The following is a 5,675-nucleotide window of genomic DNA, read 5'->3' as shown; positions in this document are numbered from 1 at the left end:
TTAACCTCGGGGCGCCTCTGTGACAAAATGAGGAAGAAATTGTTGGCCCTGAGGGTGGTGAGAGCCTGGCCCAGGTTGGCCAGAGAGGGGGTAGATGAACCATCCCTGGAGACATCCCAGGCCAGGCTGGACGGGGCTCTGAGCAACCTGAGCTGGTGAAGATGTCCCTGCTCATGGCAGGGGGGCACAGGGGAGCTGGGAAGGTCCCTCCCAACCCAAACTATTCTATGATTCTATGATTTCCTCTCCCCTGTCCAGAGGTGGGAAACCCCCTCGTCCTGGATGGGTCCAGTCTCAGTGATGCCCTGATCCTGCCCCTGTTACTTATCCAGGGGCTGCCATGTGATCCTTGGCCAAGGAGACCCCGGTTTCCTGGAGGAGGATTCACCTGAGTGGGTGGATGAACGTCTGCTCTGCAGACACCTGGACCTGAGCTTGGCTGGCTCTAGTGCTGCATGACTAAAACAGGCACGTGTGGGCACAAACAAGTGCGTACTGCAATGGATGTTACCCCAACATCTGTGATCCCAAATTCATGTTTCTTTCTGTGGACAGTGGTGGGAGCCAAGGATGGGTCATTGGTGTTGGTGGTGGGTCTACAGATAAGCACATCAGTTCAGCTGAGGGGTCACAGCCACCAAGTCTCAACCCCATCACAAGCCCAGGCTGGGACAAGCCCCAGGTGTTGGGACTACAGCAGAAGCAGGACGCATACGGCTCCTCAACAGAGGACAGTTCCACTCACCTCTTTCACTCGTCTCCTCCACCTCATTGGCCAAGGTCTCCCTCTCTTCTCTCTCCATCCCGGATACCACTGTGTTTGATGAAATCCGCAGGAGGGGAGGAAGGATTCCTTGCTGAATGTGGAAATTGCAAGACTCAGAGGCTGCCTGAAGATGATGAAAAGCAGAAGGAATGATGGCAGAGTCACAGTGTTCAGGCACTTTTCAGACAGTCAGCACTAACTTGTGAGCTGACTCCAGGAAAGGAGGTTTTGGATGGTGTGGAGGTGTCCAGTCTGCTCCCCACTGCCCTCAGCTCATCGGCTCCTGGCTGGACTGGGCTTGCACAGCATTTCCAGCTGGTTTGAGGGAGCAGATCAAAGCCCAGAGGGGCTGGATGGTCTGGAGAGCAGAGCTGGAGTCCAGCACCTTCTCCTCTCTGGGGAACCACACTGTGGGACCTTCCACCTTCCCTCACCCTGGCAACTCCATCCTACACCCTGAAGCTACCGTGAGTTCATGACCTCATCTGACACTTGAGTTTGAGAGATCCCTCCCAACGTTCCTACAGTGCCCTTGTCCTGTTTGCATCATGGGATCTGCCACATCTCCCCGCTTTGTCCAGCTGTGGGTGGGTGATAAGAGCCTGCGGCACCGCTGGGTGCTCAGAGCCCTCCTGGGTCAGCAGCACCATGTGCACCTCCAGCCCGGTGGGATGTCACCTGTGGACACCAGCCCCAGAGCACGGGCCATGCTCTGGGTGTCCAGGCCACATACGGTGACAAGAGAAGATGTCTGGCTTTGCATCCCCTGCCCAGTCCGCTATCCATCCCTCCCCAGGCTGGGGCAGCCGCAGGAGGAGGCTGTGATATGATAAGCAGCTGCAGGGTTCCTGGTTTCTGGAGCAGCTCATGTCCTTTGTGCATCGCTACAAGGGGGGCCGGGACCAGAGCGGAAACCAGATGCTGGAATATGTAGGGTGCACAGAGCTGTGGAAGGACGGACTCTCCAAGGGCAGCGTGAACTTGAAAATTTTTCACATCCAACTGTCTGACAGAGGGAATTACACCTGCTTTGTTCTCAGTGGCTCAGACTATGACCAGGCTGTGGTGGAGCTGAAGGTGGCAGGTCTGCAGTTCATGTACCTGGTGCCTCTAATTTACTTGCCCATAACCAGCATTCTTCTTCCCTGTCCTCTCCAGCAGCAATTTCAGGTGGGTGCTTAGCAAATAGGGTTTTATTAAGTCCCATGGTTGAAAATATCATGAATGTTTCAGAGATGTGCAATTGCCCACCAAGCAACCTGAAAAAGCTCATGAGATACACTCCCCATTTCAGAGGTGTTCTTGAAATTGGTTTCTTCATATAAGTGGAAGTAAGGAAAAATTCAGCATAACAAGAATGTCTTGGTTTCTGCTTCTGTATTTCAATACCCAGGCCTGCAGATTATTTTGATGCAGTAACAGCCTCTGGAACAGATCTTTGAGTTATGTGAAAAAGACTGCAAGAATCATAGATTCATAGATTCATAGAATAATAGAATCATAGAATCATAGAGTCATTTCATTTGAAAGAGACCCACTGGATCACCGAGTCCAACCATAACCTAACTCTAGCACTAAACCATGTCCCTAATCATACAATCTTTGAATATTTTGGGTTGGGATGGATCTTCCCAGCTCCCCAGTGCCCCCCCTGCCATGAGCAGGGACATCTTCAGCAGCTCAGGTTGCTCAGAGCCCCGTCCAGGGATGGTTCACCCACCACCTCTCTGGCCAACCTGGGCCAGGCTCTCACCACCCTCAGGGCCAACAATTCCTTCCTCATGTCCAGACTGAATCTCCCTCCTTTAGTTTAAAACCATCACCCCTTGTCCTGTCACAACAGGCCCTGCTCAAAAGTCTGTCCCCATCTTTCTTATCATCCCCTTTTAAGCACTGAAATGCCACAATAAGGTCTCCCTGGAGCTTCTCTTCTCCAGCTGAACACCCCAACTCTCTCAGCCTGTCCTACCAGCAGAGCTGTTTCAGCCTCGCATCATTTCTGTGGTTCCTCTGGCTCGTCTCCAGCAGGTCCATGCCCTGTTGAAATTAAATGTCCTGACCCCAGATGATGATTTGTCAGTTTCCAAGTCCATCCCTTGTCAGGCAGAGGGACAGCCAGGCCACCTCGTTCCCATGGGATCCCTGGGTGTCTGTGTCCCCGCAGTCAGCGGCTCTGTCCCGCTCGTCACGCTGGAGCGGTACCAGGACGGGGGGATCCGGGTGTCCTGTCGCTCGGCCGGCTGGTACCCGCGGCCCCAGGTGCTGTGGCGAGATCCCCACGGGCAGCATCTCCCATCCCTCTCGGAAAGCGTCACCCAGGACCAGAGCAGCCTCTTTGTGGTGGAAAGCAGCATCATCCTCACCAGGGGCACGAAGCAGAACGTCTCCTGCTGGGTCCGACACGTCCTGGATGGTCAAGAACAGGGATCAGAGTTTTCATCTCAGGTGAGGGGGGGACGGGGGTATCGCCCCATTATCGCTGCCCATGGGGCTGCACTGGGGACGTGACACTGGCAGAAAATCTCGAGTGCATTTGTCAGGCTCCGTGTTTGGTGCATCCAGTGTTTTCTGCACCCTGCAGATTTCTTTTTCTCACACAAGAAGAAAGCATGATTTCATTAGAAATAATTTGTCTAGAAATCTATTTTTTCTTGAAACAATCCCCTACAATGTATGCAGACAAAACATCGTCAATCACAGAGAAGTGTGAAATTGGCAAAATAGAGGGGTTTTTTAAAATTCGATATTTTGTCACTTTGTGGAGTACAGTCAGGAGGTGATTCTCACCCTTGATGGGATTCAGACCTGGGATGCGCTTGTATAACACAGAAATGAGCTATTTCCCATTGCTGCTTGTGCAGTGACCAAAAACCTTTTGTGGATTTTATTTTTCAGATCCCTTTTTCCATAATGCCCATCCTTTGATATTTGTCCTGGGCATCGTCTCGGTTGCTGTGGTTGTTCTCCTTATTTTTGCTGTTTATCTATTTAAAATTAAAGGTACGGTCCTGGTGCGGTGTTTGGGGAGGGAGACTGGTCCTGTTTGGCCACCTCTGGCTTTGGTGGACAGGTGGGTTTGGGAAATGTCAGGATGGTTCCAGAGTCTTGTCTCGGTGTCTGGGACACACGTGTGGTGCCAGGGGCTTAAAGACTCAGGGATCAGAGTTTTACATCTCAGGTGAGGGGGGGACGGGGGTATCGCCCCATTATCGCTGCCCATGGGGCTGCACTGGGGACGTGTTCAAGGAGACTGGTCCTGTTTGGCCACCTCTGGTTTTGGTGGACGGGTGGGTTTTGGAAATGTCAGACTCAGGGATTTACTTTCTGGCAAGAAATACCGAGCCCTGGGGACACTCGTGACCATCCACCAAATGGATTTGGCTGCGTTCACCACAGCTCTTTGGGCCCGGCCCTCCAGCCTGTTCTTTACTCATCACAGATACACCGTCCAGGCCATGAGCTGCAGCTTCTCCAGGAGATGCTGCGGGATACGGTGTCAAAGGCTTTACTGAAGTCTAAATACACAACACCCCCAGCCTTTCCCTCATCTACTGGTTGGGTTACCTTGTCATAGAAGGAGATCAGATTGGTCAAACAGGACCTGCTTTTCATAAACCCGTGTAGACTGGGCCTGATCATATGGTTATCTTGTAAGTGCTGTGTGATGTTACTCAAGATCATCAGCTCCATGACCTTGCTCAGCATCGAGGTCAGACCTACAGGTCTGTAGTTCCCCGGATCATCCTTCCGGCCTTCTTGGAGATGGGTGTCACGTTAGCCAACTTCCAGTCAACTGGGACCTCCCCAGTTAGCCAAGATTGCTGGTAGATAATGGAAAGTGGCTCAGTGATCACCTCAAAAGTCGAGGACTTTTCAGCTTGTCAAGCCGTGCCATGTGCACAACAAGGTGTGAGGGGGCACAGCCAGGACAGCTGACCCAAACTGGCCAAAGGGATATTCCATACCATATGACGTCATGGTCAGTCCATATTTTAGGAAAAGTTGGCCAGAGGAACTGCTGCTCAGGCATGAGCTGAGCATCAGTTACCAAGTGGTGAACAATTGCATTGTGCATATTTCATTTTGTATATTCTTCTATTATTGTTATTATGATTATTTTATCTTCCTTTGCTGTCCTATTAAACTGTCTTTATCTCAACCCCGCAGTTTTACTTTTTTGTTCCATTTTCCATCACATTCCACTGAGGGGGAGGGGAGCGAGAGGCTGCCTGGTGCTTACCTGCCAGCTGGGGTTAAACCACGACACAGGGGAAGCAGCCCTTTGGTGGGGGAGCCAGGACAGATGGGTCCTTGCAGGACGCAGGGACCTGGCCCGACACAGAAAGCAGCACGGAGCCTTACGGAGGACAAGGACAGACCTTGGGAGGCTGTGAGGGCCAGTACCAAAAGCCTTAATAAAATCCAGAAAAATTATATCCACCACCTTCCCTTCACCCGCTAGGTGGGTTACCTTATGCTAGAGGATACCAATTTGGTTAAACAGGACTTTCCCTTTGGGAACCCATGTTGACAGGGCCTGATGATTGCATTGTTCTGTAAATGCCTTTCCGTAGCACCCAGTATAATCTTCTCCATAATTTTCCCAGGATGAGGTTACGCTCACAGGGTTGTAGGTTCCTGGGTCTTCCACAGCCTTCTTGTCCATTGGAATAACGCTGGCAGCTTCCAGTCAGCAGGGACCTCCCCAGACTCCCAAGATCTTTGGGAGATGATCAAGAGGGGTCCTGCCAGAACATCCACCAGCTCCTTGAGTGCTCTGGGGTGAATCCCATCAGGCCCCACAGTGAACGTTCAGCTGATACAGCTGCTCCCTGACAACGTCAGTGTCCATGCTGGAAAGTCACTGTTCCTGCACTCACGGCTCTCCGACTTGGGGCACTGGGCAGCC

At 51.9% G+C, this 5,675-nt stretch overlaps 1 long non-coding RNA gene across 1 annotated transcript; it reads left to right on the top strand.

Annotated features, from left to right (window-relative positions):
* Nucleotides 1-2,477: 2,477 nt before the first annotated feature.
* Nucleotides 2,478-3,767, top strand: LOC102084495 (uncharacterized). Its single transcript, XR_010468263.1, has 2 exons — nucleotides 2,478-3,211; nucleotides 3,662-3,767. It is a non-coding gene; the product is annotated as an uncharacterized LOC102084495 (long non-coding RNA).
* Nucleotides 3,768-5,675: the final 1,908 nt, after the last annotated feature.

This window comes from Columba livia, chromosome 27 (assembly GCF_036013475.1).
Source record: "Columba livia isolate bColLiv1 breed racing homer chromosome 27, bColLiv1.pat.W.v2, whole genome shotgun sequence".
NCBI classification, from domain to species: Eukaryota; Metazoa; Chordata; class Aves; order Columbiformes; family Columbidae; genus Columba; species Columba livia.
Note: the sequence above shows the minus strand (reverse complement) of the source record. Positions and strands in the feature narration are given on the sequence as shown.